Source organism: Haemaphysalis longicornis, unplaced genomic scaffold (assembly GCF_048455015.1).
Source record: "Haemaphysalis longicornis isolate Haplotype H1 unplaced genomic scaffold, Haemaphysalis longicornis Haplotype H1 scaffold_4, whole genome shotgun sequence".
NCBI lineage: Eukaryota > Metazoa > Arthropoda > Arachnida > Ixodida > Ixodidae > Haemaphysalis > Haemaphysalis longicornis.
The window spans coordinates 127,025,285-127,042,301 of NW_027526361.1; positions in this window are offsets into that span (position 1 = coordinate 127,025,285).

Sequence of the window (17,017 nt, forward strand, 5' to 3'; positions counted from 1 at the left end):
GATACGCCTTTGCAAACTGCTCGCCACCACGACATGACGGACATGAATTCCTCGACGCCTTTTCCAATGTAACACCGGTCATTGAGGCGGTGTGCGGCCGCAAAGGGCCTGCGGGGCCAATGTCGATGAAGATGGCAGATAGTTTAAACAGCAGCATGGGTCGCCAACGTGTAGCGTGGCATTGTAACTACAGCAGGTCGCTTTCCGTCGATAAGGGGGCACCTGATGAACAATCGGATTGGAGGGGTCTACACAGAGGACGAATGTCGCTGTATGTGCTCCAGCTGACGTGATAACAGGAGTCCCCATGCGTGAGCGGCTCGTCACTTTTTTATGCCCGACACGCTTACATCTACCTTCCGCCGCTTTGCATCCAACTATTAAACTCTTTACAAATATGGAGTACTCAAGCGACTAGCCACCGCTTGTTGTATACTACGTTGTGTAATTATACTGTGTATAATTCTGAATAAGACGTTCGGTAGCCGTATCTGCAATTTCTGTATAACAAACTTGAATAAAATGCGTAATATCTGGAAATATTTTTCAGGACATATACGTATGTATAGGCGGTAAAGGGAAACACCCTCGGAGGTTCTTTTCAAGTATTGTGTGCAGAATGTGGCCTTCGACAGTGCAAATAATTATACGAGGGCGCTTGACATCCACACAAAAACATATATTCTTAACCAAACACACACACAGCAAGCAAGTACAACTAGGAAATACCAACTCTAGAGAAAATATAAAGTACAGTCCCCACCAAATGTTCAGGGCGATGGAGCGTTGTCCGCAGGGCGTCGTGGGTGCTGGTGGCGATGCGAGGAGAGGCGTCGCGGGCTATGACGACGGCGTCGCACACGCTGGAACGTCGACGAGGAAGCCGTACCGTTGTCCTCGTATAGAATGGTCTTCTTGGCAACCGCTCACGATAGGGCGCCCTATAGCAGCGGGCAGGAAGCCACTGTGCACTGCCGGTCCCCAACGGGCAGCAGGCGGCGAGTCGTCCCAGGGGTGGAGCACGCCAACGTTGCGAGCCTCCACGAGTCAGTAGCCGTGCCTCGGCTCCAGGATGCCAAGGCCCCAGGTAGACCTCCCTCTCGAGCTCGGGTACGGAAAACCCGACGAGCTTGGAGTCTTCCATCTGGATGTCGCGCTCCTCGAACCTGTTCTGTCTACTCCTCCCGGCGTTCTCCTCTTTTCTCCCTGGCCTCCCCAGCTCGTCGTTTGTGGCCACTTCCCATTGGGGAACGTCAGCCCCTTGTGTGTCTTGCCACTTCTCCTTCGCGCAACCACACTAACGGCAATCCCCGCACGAGTACTGACTGGATATGTTCGCGTGAGGTTGTCGTCGTTGTCGCCGTCACAACGGGAACCTCTTCTAACGGTATAAAGCCGTTAAATTTAAATGACTAAACTAGATTATCATTTTGTAATTTTCCGCTTTCGACAATGAATTTTAATGTGCGCTCCTCATAAAAAGCAGGGATTTTCTGTTTGCCGTACAAGAGCTATCAGTTCGTCCTTGAAGAAAAAGGGCTGTTTCGATAGCATGGCTACAACGACGGGCTTGGAGTGCTTCATCATTTAGGAATTACTTTCAAACTGGTAATTTCTTGCGGTTTGTGTAACTGAATATTCAGGCCTACTGAATACAGTAGCGTCCCACTTGAGCCCCATTCGATTTCGGTCACACGATGCTTTCTAAAATTCCACTGGCAGGGTTTCTGGTTAATCGGATAGAGCTGCACCGTACACGCACCTCTCGAAATAGGCGGCAATCAATGGCGCCCAAGAGGTTAGCAGTTTCTTATTTAGTAAATGTATTTTTGTTTTCATTTCGAATTATCTGAGTTGCGCGTTGCGCCACTTTCACATGTTTATTGAGAAATCGCGTGTACTTGCGGTTCTGACGTACTTGCAATTTAGCAGGAAGCGAAACAGTGGCAGCACCAAGACATACCTTATTGTGGGGCAATGCGCGAGAAGCACTTTTCATTTGCTTTGTGGTGAGCTTTGTCACTGGGGTTACTGTCACTGTTACCGTTACTGTTACGGTTACTGTCATAAAATATGCCCAGCTGACGGGCACGTTTTCCTCCACTTTCTTTCTTTCAAGCATCTGTACCTGTTCCAACGATAATAAATAACTCAAACCTATATATATATATATATATATATATATATATATATATATATATTATATATATATATATATATATATATATATATATATATATATATATATATATATATATATATATATATATATATATATATATATATATATATATTGTTAAGAAGACAGCCGACACGCCGGTAGCCGGTTGAGGTTGTTTAATTGCAGGAGCGAAGCCGATGGATAACGCAGGTCTGAGTGTTGTGATCACCAAGCGCGTTTCTGGCGCATGCACTTCCTGCGGTTCATCGTCTTCCCTGACACCTCTTTGGCGCATATCCCCGTGTGTGGATTAGGCATAATCCTCTATGGGCTATGCTGGTGAGGCACATACCCTGATGTCTTGAAGGCATGTTGCGTCTATTGCGTATGCTCATTACCCTCGTTACAATATATATATATACATATATATATATATATATATATATATATATATATATATATATATATATATATATATATATATATATATATATATATATATATATATATATTGTAACGAGTGTCACGAGTTTATATATATATATATAAGCAAAGGGGAGAATGATGTATGTAATTGAAGCAGATAAAGAATTTATAAAACCAGAAAGAAAGTGTAAAAAAAATGCCCGCGGGGTGGGACCCGAATTCACGACCACCAGAATACGCCTCTGGTGCGATGACCACTACGATAATTAGCGGGGCCTGTTTTCCTCTCCACTGTCGCGGGTATTAATGTTAACGTACTCTGTAAAACACTTAGTCCTATACTTTCATTCGTATTATAGGCGAAAACAGCAAACAGACTAAGCATCCGTGTCAGTCGCTACTGTTCATTGTATTTAAAACACAACCGAACTGCTAGTGAGTTCTGAGTACGCACGTAAGATGCATCATGCAGGAGCACAAAAAATGTCCTTGAATATAGCTTGAACCTTATTTGGTACCCAGGAGCGTGCTACCCTTGTTCGATGAACAGCGAATGGTTTGAACCGGGCCTTGTGAAACTATCGGTCATAACCGCATTACCTGCCCTATACACTATAGAACTATCTTGCGGTGCTGCTTAACCGCAACGCCCTCCATTAATGAATGAGTGCAGTAAGAAATTCAATTCTACGAATGACGATGCCGAGATAAACCTGTGCTGTGGCTTCACGAAGTGCAAGCAGGATGTTCAGCAGTGTGCAAATATTATCTGTTGAACCAATTGGCTTGCACATAGCTGCCATTCGCAGAATTTGCTTTAAGGGCGGCATAGATTAGTCATCGGAGTGCGTTATGGGCCACTGAACCACGTCATTGCCGCAGGCTGTAGGGCTCTGCAAGCGCCAATTAACATTTCTGCACTGAATAGACAGGCCAAAGTTTGCAGATCTGCATTCTAAGAGTAATCTTCTCCGTTCTCAACTCTTTGTACTCCCATTGCAATAGAAGAAGAAAAAGCCGCAACAAATCAAGGCCATTCGAAGCTGAAAGAAGCGAGGAAAACACTTCAGGGCTAGGTCTGAGGAAATTGTGTCAGTAGTTTATTAGTTTTCCCGCGTGCAACGGCGAGAACGTCTCGTCTGCGTCTATCGACGCGTCACCCATTTCCGGTATGGTGTTACTGAAGCAAGACTAAGGAAGATCTCCAGCCTGTTACTTTTACCTCGGCCTCGTAGCGGGCACACAATTAAGCTGTTTTCTCTATCGTGGGGCCATCGAATAGCTCGGCAGCAGCCTGCATGTTTTTCAGCGACAAAACACGCCGGTCCACGCAACAGCGGAAGGCGGTGCCGCCGGGCGTGGCGGCGCCATCTGCGTGGCGGGGCCACGCAGATCTGCGGGCGTGGCGGCGCCACATGCGCAAGCGCTTGCCAATCGAAAAGCCATTTCCCGAACCCGTCCAACGTGCTAGAGACAATGGTGGAGTGAGAAAGATTGGGAAGGAACACAGCGCAAGTGGTAGCTATTCCTCCAGGGAAGGCGCATATCCCGCCGAACGCCTATGCCTCTTCGTTTCTTTTGCTTCTTTTCTGATTTTTTATAAGGGTGCCCCGATGTAACCTTACCGTCTCAGTCTGGCACCAAAAGAATGAAGAACAGCCGTTTCGCCCCTACAAGGTGCCACAACCTAGCTTTAGAATACCGGAGTTGGGACGGTAGACGGCGAAACGGGCAGGCATATCTCCCCAGAAAGCATAGAATTTGCGAGTGAAAAAGGAACAAAGAAAGGAACGCACCCACACTTAAAACTTGAAAGTGTTCTTCCTTTAACTAACTGTGCTCACGCCTTTCTAGTGAAGTGCCCAAAAGCATATTATTATTCCGTCGGTCTTTTCAACACTTTCCCCTTCCTATCGTTCCACTTCCGGCTTTCCCGGACGGTCTTCCTTTTTTCCCTATTTCTTAGCCGCCCTTTATTACAGCTCCTCTTTACATCTCGACGATTCCTCCTTTTCGCGGCGCGTGCGCCGTGCCGCTGACAGGTTCCTTCACGGGGAAGCCAACTGCTTTTGATGTCGGACACGTCCCACCCTCGTCAATTAGGGACTATGAAAACCGGCATGAAATGTAAACCAAACAAAGGAAAAAGCGAAATGTAAGGACAAGCTTCGCTTAACATTTTTCGCCGTTTCCCCGGCCCCTTCTTAGCGTCTGCCGACGTGTTCTGCTCACCTATCATTTCCTGCGGCCATGGAGAACACCATTTCAAAAGCCAAGCGCTTGTCATCAAAGGCACCCATTAATAAAACTGAAAATTCAGGCGTATTTCGCAACAAGCGTCACATCTGAGGCCTTTTTTTTATTTCGTTTTGTGTATGTAGGCGAAATTGAGGTCCACGGAAAAGCTCTGGTACGAACTGGGCGAAGAATATAAGAACACCGGAAAGCCGGGGAAATTCGATTTTATTTGCACCGAACACAGCGAACATTCGAACCATGCATAACACATCGTTGTAAAGCCTATAAAAATATAGCAAATCCAGTGGCAACGGATAAAATGTATGGATTCTTTAAGAAATGAGCCAAGCGCGTAGTATTATTCATTACTTGCTTGACTCATTTCTACAGATTCCGTACTTTTTATCCGTGTTTTTTATTCAAAGGTAATACTGCGGCCTGTTAGCCCCAGTTCATAATTTTCTGGACGTGTGTGGGTCTCACTCTTAGAAGCTACTTTGAGTTTTTTGTGAGAGGAGCGAGCACAGACAGTTCTGTTGACTCGGGCAACGTCTGGGGTTATAATAGAACACACGTAGTAAATCAGCGTACAAGTTCATGACTGTGTCAATGGCCACTGAAGAATCGGGCGTGTCTGACAGTCATTCCTACAAAACTTGGATTTATTAGATGAATAATGGCCTAATAAAAGAAGGCATATATATATATATATATATATATATATATATATATATATATATATATATATATATATTGTCTATATTGTATATTATAAATATATATATATATATATATATATATATATATATATATATATTGTGAGCGATGTATTCATACCGATCGCTACAGTTGTCGTTCTCCCCATTCATAGCATTCAGTAACGCTGCCATCATCAGCATCATCTTCATTCACGCGCCACCGGCTGTCAACCCGACATCTTCGTCGGAAGCGCTGCTGTTTGCGCGTTCTGCAATGCCGGAATAAACGGTCTGTGCTTCCCCGTGCCTGCCTTTGCCTTTAAAGTGGTGGCGTTGCCTCTTGACCCCGTGCTCAACCACTCCCATGTATGTACATCCCTGGAGCTCTGCTCCGGTCGACGCATCCTGTTACCAGCTCCGGCGATGTAGCGACAAACCAGGTCGGAGTCCGCCGCCTAAACGGCGTCGACATGGTGGCTGACAAGCCGTCAGCGTGCCCACCCTTTCTTCGCTGGTTTTCGAGGGGACGATGTCGACGACTGGCTGGACGAGTTCAACCGCGTAAGCGAGTTTAACAGGTGGGATGACGCTTGCAAGCTGCAAAATGTCCCGTTTTCTCTAAACGAGGTGGGGAAGACTTGGATGTTCGCAGGACGCTTCACCTATTGCACCACTTTTACGGATGAGATTCGCCAGATCTTCGGCACCCCGTCTGTTCGCTCAGATTGCGCCAGAAGGAAACTGAACTCTGGCGTGCGACATCCCGAAGAAACATACATTTCTTACATCGAGAACGTTCTTGCCCTATGGCGCAGGGTGGACCATACCATGCCCGAGGCTGACAAGGGGCCCGTCACCTTGAAGGGAATTGCTCTTTTCGCATTCAGCGCCCCTGCTCTTCACAACCCCGCAATCGTCAACGATGTGCGGGCAAACTGCCTACGTTTCGACCAGTTGCAGTCTCTTTGCCTGCAACCTCAGTCTTGGCCAACTTGCATCGGTGGGGACACGGACATGCGTACCGTGATACGAAACATCATCCATGAGGAGCTCGAAAACCGTAGCACACCGTGCTCCCCACGTGACTACTGTCGCCCGAACGGGTTTTACCTGCGGTACCTTATCAAGGAGGAGCTTGCGTCCATGAATGTGATACCATCTGTTAACCCCGCACCTTCTACCATCCATGCCATGTCGTATTGTGATGCTGCTTCGAAACCACCCATGGGAGTGGAAGCTCCCCCGCTACCATCTTCTCACGAACATCTGACAGCAATATCAACCAGTCCGTTTCCTCAGCCATACTACTCGCACGTCCATCCCGACCGTCAGCTTTTCGCTTGGTACCGCCCCGTCTTCTACTACTGCGGACTTCGGGGCCACATTTCCCGCTTTTGCCGGCGACGTCAACAGGACGAGCGACGAGGTTACGCGCCTGATGAACGGAATGACACCCGATTTTTCTACCGGGCTCGTCGTAATTGGTACGTTTCACCTCCTCGCCGTCCTTCGCCTCCGCGAGACTCGACCAATCTTTCTGACAATCGCGCGGCACGACGTCGAACACCCTCGCCGTATCGCTGCTCACTCGCCTCTTCGACCTGCTTCCCGTTCCACTGAGCAGGCTTCGGAAAACTAGCACCTGCAGTTGTTGAAAGGGAAACTGCATTACTCAGACAGACCAGAACTCCTCCGAACCGTCCGTAAAACATATTATCCATAGAAGTGGAAGGTGTGTGTGTTGATGCGTTTGTGGGTACGCGAGCCAGTGTTTCAGTTATTAGCGCACAGTTGTGTTCCCACCTGAGAAACGTGAGGACCCCCTATACAGGTCCATCTTTGCGAGGAGCAAATGGTGATGAGATTCGGCCCTCTCGATACTGGACAGTGCGTGTTCTTATTGACTGGCTTCTACATCACATTCAGTGTTGGGTGCTGACTTTATGTGCTGATGAAATCATTCTGCGTTGGGAGTTTTTATCACCATCGTCAGCGGTAATTTTCTGCCGACAACCGGCTATTCACCTCTCCGAGACATCCACTGCCAGTGTGCCAGATGCGCCAATACATCGTTTGGTAGCTACCGAAGATTGTGTTCTACCTTCCGGTGAAGAAACTGCATTTTTTGTAGCCTGTGACAATATCGCCGGTGGGTATGTCTTTGTCACACCAGTTGGCAGCTTCGCTTGCAAAGGAGCCATAATACCCTCATGTCTCGTCCGCTTGTCGCAGGGGTCAGCTCCTCTCACCGCTGTGAATGTTGCCTGTGCGCCGATTCCACTTCGTGAAGGCATTACCGTCGCCACTATTTCCCAGGTCGAAGTTACCCCCACACCACTTTGCCCTCCTGCGTCAGTGCAGTGTGCCTGTGGTCCACAGCTGACGTCTTCGTGCCTTACTTTTACCATGAGCACTGAGCTCAGCTTGGAAAAGAGGGAAGCGCTACTGGCTCTGCTTCAGGCACACCAGGCATTATTCGACTGCCATTCCTCCACTCTTCAACGGACATCAGCGGTGACTGATCGCATAGAACGCGTATCATTCACCGTCGTCCCTACAGGATTTTAGCTTCAGAACGGAAAATGCTTCAGGACAATGTTGACGATATGCTTCATCGGCATATTATTCGCCCTTCTGGAAGCTCCTGGTCATCACCGGTTGTTTTAATTCGAAAGAAAGACGGCTGCATTCACTTTTGTGTGGACTATCGGGCGCTTAACAAAATAACTAGAGAAGACCTTTACCCCATGCCCCGAATTGATGACGCTCTCGACACTTTGCTCAGCGCCGAATACTTTTCCAGCCCTGATATTCGATCGTGATATTAGGAAATCCCTACGAATGAATCAGACAAAAAAAAACAGCTTTCGCCACGTCCGATGGCCTTTACGAGTTTAACGTGATGGCATTCGGAGTGTGCAGTGCTCCAGCAACACTTGAGCGCATGATTAACACCATCCTGCCTGGATTGAAATGAAAGATCTGTCTTTCTTACCTTGACGACATCATTATCTTCTCGTACACGTTCGATGAGCACCTTCAACGGGTTTCTGAAGAGTTAATCTGCCTTCGCTACGCTGGTATTCAGCTCAACACCGAAAAGTGTCGATTTTCAGTACCTCAATCAAAGTACCGTATAAACCGGAATATAGGTCGAGTTTTTTTCAAAAAAAAATCCGCACAAAAGTCACCCCTCGTCTTATATAGCGGTCATTGACAGAATGTAAATCGTTGTCTGGCAACAATGTGCAAGCGCATTCCGTATTCTTTCCTCCATGGTCGCCATCGCCATTCGTGTCGGCATAGCGTGTCGGACTGCTCTCTCGCACTATCAGGCCTTTATTTGATTTCGCTTTTCTCTAGTTTTTCGTCTTTTACTCGTTTATTGTGCATACGTGCGTACATTTCTGTACGTCTCTGTTCCGAGATGAGTGGCGGCAGTCGACGCCAGTTCACCGCGGCGTTTAAGTTGACGGCGATTGAGTCACCGTGCAGAATGGGAATATGGCGGCGCAACGCCAGTTAGGCGTTTCGGAGAAAAGTGTGCGGTACTGGCGGAGCCAGAAAGCTAAGCTGTGCGCGTGCAACCCCCGAAACCGATCGTTCCGTGGACGTCAAGCGGTGCACCCCGAGTTGGAGAACAAAGTGGCGGACTTCGTCCGGCAACTTCGTCCGGGAACTTCGCTCACGATCGCTCTGGAGGTCATGCGCGGACGGGCTCCGCAAACTGTACAATGAGTGGATGGCCGGCGACAACAAAAAGACGTATACTGGCCGGTTGCGACCGTGTCAAGCTGGGTGTCCTTCTCTGAGCAGTCGCTGCCCTGCCGACGACATGGTTACACGAGCGTTCAGGAAGTGCTCCGTCAGCAACGCGCCTGATGGCATGGAAGATTACAGTGCGAAGCAGTCATCCTTGGACGACTCTGAGAGCTCGGACGAGTGAATTCGGCAGGCATAGTGAGTGGCAGTGACGGACGGGCGTTGAAAATAAATATAGACATTGTGAGTGCGCTTCTGTGCCGAATTATTTTTTTTTTTGTGAACTTTTCCCACCTCAAGGTAGGGGGTCGACCTATATACCGGGTCGACCTATAATCCGGTTTATACGGTATTCGGCCACGTTGTAAGCAAGGATGAATACGTCCGGATCCGGACAAGATCGACGAGGCTCTTAACGTTTCTCGCCCCCTCCGTCGAAAGGAACTTCGCAGTTTTCTTAGATTGGCTTCTTATTTCCGACGCTTCATTCGTAATTTTGCAACAATGGCCTCGCCCCTGAACAAACTACTCACATCCGGAACCCCATAACTCTGGACCGAAGACTGTGAAACAGCTTTCAAAGCCACAGATAAAGCTGGAAATGGAAGAGAAAGAAGGAAAAGAGCGAAAGGTAGAACCAACGAAAAAGCGTCGCGAAAAAAGCGCCTCAATAATTGCTAGTTAATGTTCCCTGCCTGTCTGCCGCCTCGTATCCACCGTGGGCAGCAACGCGCAGGCCGCCTCTGCAGTCCCATTAAAGAGACGCGCGCACGTCCACAGCGTCATCGCCATCAGGTGCGCGCGCCACATATTCCGCGCGGCGTGCTTTACTATCTCGCGCACCTCACGCACGCAGCAAAGAATGTGTGCTACTCGTAACAATCTGCGTACCGTTCAGAGGTGCAATTCAGCTTGGGAGGAGGCACGCGCGGACGAAGGGTTTCTCGAGTTACCAAAATTCTAAATCTCGCCCCGTGCGGCTTTCGCAATTATGAAGTACCTCCCGGCGCGCGCGTTCAAACGTCGTTGTCATCATGGTTGTCTCGCAGAGTCGGCCCGTGGTTACGTAAACATTCCTTTGTTTAAACGACGCCGTATTTGCACGCGCGCTCCAAATTTTTTTGGTGACTTACGTCTCGCTTCGTCTCCAGTACGCGTATGTGCTTTCAGCTGGCGTAGAAGTGGAAACCCGGACAAAGTTCACCTCATTTCGCCAGCCGGCGTACTCGCATTAGGCTTAAGGTTCCTTGAAGCCGCTACCGGGAACGACGTGAGCGCAGGGCGGCCGAATCGGCTCTCGTCGACGCGAGTGCGCCCGCCTCGATACTAACGAGCGCTGAGTGCATTTCTGCGCAGCGCATTATCTTCAAGAGCTAGTGGAGACGGATGAGCTGGTTGAAATGGCGCTGCTTTTTTATTGAGCACGTCGGAGGGGTTTAACTGTACGCGTTGTTCGAACAGCGGTCCGAGATGTGCCTTACGGACAAGCAGGAGATTAAACTATTTCGCTGCCTGTATGTTCATTGTTTTAACAAATGGGGCTTCAGTCATTAGTTCGTACTAGCGTAGGCCTGCTCTAATTCGGGACTAAATACTGCCCCTGTGAAGGCTACTATGTTACGCTCGCGAACTTTTGTCTGTATCGGCGCTCAGTTCACAGGAGTCACGAATATGTGAAATTGGAGGGCTAGTACGTCTCAATTTCGTTAATAAACGGCTATGGTACAAGCAGATATAGTAATAAAATAACAAAATCCGGCAAATGGGGGAGTTGGTAAATGCACGGTCAAATAATGAGCCAAAAAGTAATCGGCAAAAATTTGCCTTTGCGATGTTTTGATTCAATTTTCGTCCCACTGGGTTTTGACAAAAGCAAAGACGCTCGCAGCTCCATAGCAGTTTTCAGACATTACAATGTTTTATTGCAGAACGGCTCTAAAATACTCCTTAACTCTAATGGTATATTATACCAGGTAGCATTGTCGCTACAGGATCCAGCATCGGCAGCCGAAGAATCATCCTCTCAAGAACGGACTCTCAGTCTGACCGGAACATTGCCTCCTCGCTATCGGTACTAATTCGAAGCATAAAGTTCCAGAATAATATTATTTATTTATGGATGAGTTACAGCCACTCATGGGCGTAGTAGGTGCAGCTTTTGCGCCGACGTATAGGGATATGGGTGGAACTTTGGACTAACATAGCACCGAAAAAAATGAAAGTATGAAGCAGCATATGTGGCAGAATTTTATGAAATGAATAAAAATAGGCTGCTCCACTCTCAGCTGTGAAGTTGAACTCGACAGGACAATCCAATCTGTAACCATGGTCGTTACACGACTGTGGTCTATGGTCGTTACACGACTGGAGAGAAATTTTAACGCTGGTAACGACACCTGTGTATTGATCGATAAGGTTGACTTTCGTTTGCGCCTTGCATGTGCCCGTATTTTGGGTACATCTGCTCTTATGCCAGCACCTAGAAAATGGGTCATATTAAAATGCCACTGCTAGGCCACTAAGACACGCTCACCTCTCACCAGTCTCCCCTGCTGAAAGGGACTCAGATTTGTGCTTAGAAACCCCGTGGCTGGGCTGTGCTACTAGTACGGTCTAGCGGTGTCCTTCACAAGGGTACTACAAACGCAAAGCAAGTTTGCTCACATTTGTTATGCCTGGTTTGAAGCCTTTAAGTAGTTAAAAGAGCTTGCTAATCAACCATATTCCTGGCTGGTCTCTGGAGCCCGCCGAGCGGCTAGCTACACATTCAAGATTTTGCTCAATAACTTCCATTACTCGTCCTGACGTGCTAAGCACGCTGCTACATGATAGAAGGTGTCCGTTTTTTGTACATTCCACCCAAAAGAAGACTTTTCCAGGTACCATACCTTGCCTCGTCTGGCTGCAACTTTTTCCTCTACTTGAAACCCACTTCTGTTCCTCCATCTTCGCGGTGGCAAGGGGGCAGTCCAGGGATGGGTATTTTGCAGCTTCATACATTTTCTGTAATAACGTAGCACAGATATCATGCTCTTTTGCGACAGGATTATCAACCATACTGGCGAGAGGTGATTGTAAAGGGCCGTGCATCATACAAAATACCATCACAGATTGCAACTTTGTGCCGTGATAATTTTGGCGCATACAGTTTGCTGGTACGCATGCACGTAAAAATTATTTACCGAACGACCACTATTTTTTTGTTCGAGGGGATCTCAATCGCCAGGCAGTCGATCATAATTTCGGTTGCGATCATAACAAGCAGTGTTTGAGTGAAGGAGAATAAAAAATAACCTTTAAACTTGCGACATAAACTTGGCTACACGTTGAGCATTAGCGGCCTGTGCCATTGCTGGCTTGTTCGCCTTCGTTTAAGCGAATTTGAGGAACAGTTGACACCTTTAAAGTTGGCATACGAGGGGAAAGTTTTATACGCGTCCACCATGGAGGCCTTTGAGGACCAAAAAATACTTACTTGTTTTGCATTTGCACACACGTGCATTAGGTGCTGACGCTTAAGAAAGAACTTAGAAAACAACTTTAAAATATTTGTTTAAGGCAATATTGACCACAAGAACGAAAAAAAATACGTTAAACTTTTGTGAGTAACATTGGCGTGGGTGCTGTATTATCACGAAGGGGATGATGGCAAGGAGAATTCTACGGCGTTCTAACAGACAAATTGTATTGTGGGTACTGTGTGTTCAAACAGATTTCATTTCCTGCACATTAAAAACCTACCGTTTGTAAAAATGAGCTGTAATATAATGGAGCGCCTAATTTATTTGCAAGGCGAATCGCGAATCGCAAGGTATCAAGTTGAATCGCCTTAGTGCAAAGCCATTAAGGCGATTACAAAATAAGAAGACGATGCTGCAATGCCTCCGCGCTTCCTCCGTCGTTGTCTTTGCGCGGATGTTCGATTCTATGCACTGCCATTTCTAGGGCAGAAATCAATTACACTTAATCAAATCAATAACCTTCAAATTACTGTTCCTTTGGGCGTTGATATGTGTAGTCCACGCGCTAAAAATGAGACAATAGGGTAAATACTACTTAAACAGCAGCAGTGTACCCTCCTTTGTAAACATGGCTCCAAAAATACGAATGGCTTTGACCACTTTCTCGTGAACTTTTTGTTAACAGTGAAGCTCTACAAACCTGAGGGATCTTTCGTTTACTGCTCACGTGCAAATGCGTGAGCTTGTCTGTCTAGGTAAACGGTAGTCACTGAAGAATACACACATATCTCAGAAGTATTAAACTGTTCGCTGTATATTTCTGCCAACGACTGTGGCCAACAGTGAAAAAAGCGAACTTACCACCGTAATATCAAAAAATAATTTCAAACATTCATAATGGAAGTAGCGTTAGTTCCGTGAGTTTTAAGAGCCTTCTTCATGCTCAAGAGGACTGTGATTTGGGCTAGTTGGTGAAAGTTCATGATTGACAATCCAGCGCGCGAAAACACGGCACAAAAAAGAACTTCATGCTCTCGAAGTGTTTTCATCGGAAGGCGGGAGCCGTCTAGACGTCACTGGGAGCGAAGTGCCCACGCTTTGTTCCCTCGAGCATCTGAGGTGGGACGTCTATTCGCGGCCCGAAACAGGGTTACTGGGGCTGGTAGTCAGTAAAAAAATTGTGAGTTCCCCTAAGCACACCCTATGATATAGTAAATGCGGAAGCACTAGCTTGTACCCTCGTTGTCATCGTGCGGTTCGGATTTCATAATTGTTGTTATGACTCGGACACATACCTGTGTTCGTTCGCACCGCCCCGTCAGGAGGCCGTTGAGCGAGAACGTACTTTACCTACTCGCCTAATTGCTACTTCGGTGTTACCATGCTAAAATTAGTCATGGAGACTTCAATAGACGTCCTTAAGACATGTTATGAGGCTGACGGGCGGAATGCATTGGCAAGGTCTGTCATCATTCAGCTTGACACCCCGGCTGTTGTCGTGTTGGCAGGGTATCGTCTTGCATTGTGGCTAGATCCAGGGTCGATACCACTCCAAAGGAAAATAGACCAAGTTTTTTTTTTGACTCAGTTACTTCATTTTGTTTATAGATGTTTCACCCCGAAATATGGCATCAAAATGAACATAATTTCATTTGTTTTTGTATTCTTTTTTCCGTTGACCACTTCGTCGCCATCTTTTTGCCACGGCACCTGATTTTGGAATTACAGAGAAACTGATGTTTTTCTCTTTTTTTGCATTTATTAGTAGTGGCCTTTACCCGCGAAAGCTGGCAGACGTCCTAGAGCTTCCGCTTTCTCGGGATTTGGGTGACCTTTGGTGCAGCCAGCTAAGGACTTATTTTGAATGGTCATGAAGAGAAAAAACAACTTTGTTTAATTTGAAACAACTAGGCTTCGGCACCTCACTCACCTTTATTTCATCCGCGCAAGATGTTTTTCCATCGAGAAAACCCATGTAGTGTTCAAACATGTTCAAAGTTCGCGCTACAGTGACGTGTTATGTACAGGAGTGACCTCACATAGGCCAGAACTAAAAACATAATTTCCGGTGTGTTAACTGCACCTTAGCACTGAACTGATGTGATCAAACAGAACTAGAGGCCCCACTGCAATCGTACAGCCATGTGTGTTAGCGATGGATTAGTTCGGCTGCCGCCAATCACACAAACAAGATTCTGGGGCGTCATAAAAGAGTTTCCGGAAAGTGGCCAGGGAGGCGCCACTGCTTCTCCTCAATATCTCTGTTTTTTTTTAATTTGTAGCAAAATCGCTATCATTTATACCGGGACAAAGCAGCCTTTCCAATGAAGCGAAGTTCTACTTTGGCATTGGGGCCCCTTTAAGAAAAGGGGGCAAGCAGCGCTTCTTTACCGTCTCCTCGTCCACATGGCGAGAGAGGCCGTATGACAACTGTAACTATTAAAAACCCTGGCCGGCTCCCGGCTTGCCCCTGAGAAACCGCCCACAAGACGTGCAATATCTATGAACCATCGAAAAAAATCCAAACGAACGACGTTTCAGATAAATATAGCCATACGTGACGGCGCAACAAGGGTATACCACAAACGTAAAACTTGCATCTATGAACAATGCATATGTTGCTATATCACTTGAAATGCAGTACGCGTTTTCCCTAAGCTGGGGAAATGTAAAAGCTTGGTGTATGAAAACTACTTACACAGTTAACAAAATACCCCGGTCAAGCGATCTCAAATAAAACCGGTGGTTGGTAATACATTTAGGCAGAAATCTGAAGAAAAACCTTCGCCTGGGAACATTTATATATTCTTCGCTTGCTGCATCTTTAATGACAAAATCAAGACGAATGCTGGTTGCCGTTCAATAAATACTTCAGAACGTTGAACCTTTGTATGAAAACGACAAATTTCAATGGACAGGCTCATAAGCATCACGCAACTCACTTTGTGAACTTTAGTATTAAGGTAAAATGCGCAGCACGCCGTAAACAATGTAGTCCCTTACATTCGGCTACAACGTCAGCTCTAGCAAGCCTTTCAACAGAAGCGTTAATAGGGAAATGGTTTGTTTAGTGGCTATAAATGCGGAATGGGGGTAATTTCCACGGGTACTTGAAGGAAGGGGTAAGAGTGAGCCGTTTTTAATCGCCCCGGGTTTGCGTGGTCGGGTGCGTCCGCGTTTCGAGATGATTTCGCAGATTACCCGGCTAGTACTGCACGCATTTCTGAGAGTTCAAAACTATTTCACGCGGAGGACCATCTGTTTAGGGATATAATTTATTTGCTGGTAACAAAGGATTTTTGGGGTATCGACCCAAATTTTCGTCCCCGTTTTCATCCTGCGAGAAATTACTTGTACCATATAGGTGCCAGTACGTGAACGTTCCATTCGCGGAAAATTTCCATTCGCAGTACGTGAACGTTTCATTAACCCACGGCCCTCACTCTCAATGGCCACGAAGCAACGTACCACGGCGGCGGGCAGACTTGTTACGCAGAAGAGGGTGCTAAGAATCCCTGGGACCGGACAGGCCGCCATTGGAATCTGAAACCGGCAACGTTTAACACGAGAACTTTATCTAGCGAAGCGAGTCTAAAGGTGTTGTTCAAGGAATTAAAGGGCAATAAATGGGATGTCATAGGGCTTAGTGAGGTTAGGAGAACAGGTGAAGCCTTTACGGTGCTGAAAAATGGACATGTCCTATGTTACCGGGGTGTAGTGGACAGAAGAGTACTGGGAGTGGGATTTCTAGTCAATAAAATCATAGCTGGGAACATAAAAAAATAATATAGCATTAACGAAAGGGCAGCAGGTATTGTAATTAGGCTCAGCACGAAGTACAATCTCAAAGTGGCACAGGGCTACGCGCCCACATCCAGCCACGACGACCAGGTAGTGGAACGCCTCTATGAAAATGTGGAATCGGCAATGGCTAAAATAAAAACACATATGCCGTAGTTATGGGAGATTTCAATGTAAAGTAGGCAAGAATCAGGCTGGAGACAAGGCAGTTGGGAACTATGGTCTGGGTTCTAGAAATAGCAGGGGGGACCTACTAGTCGAGTTCGCAGAACGGAATAACCTCCGCATCATGGATACCTTCTTCTGCAAACGGAAGAGCTGGAAGTGGATGTGGAGGGGCCCGAATCAGGAGGATAAAAATTAAATATACCTCATATTATGCGATAACCTTGTCGTCTTGCAAGATTTGGAAGTGCTCGGAAGTGTAAGGTGTAGGGATCACCGTATTGTAAGCTCTCGAATTAGGGTAT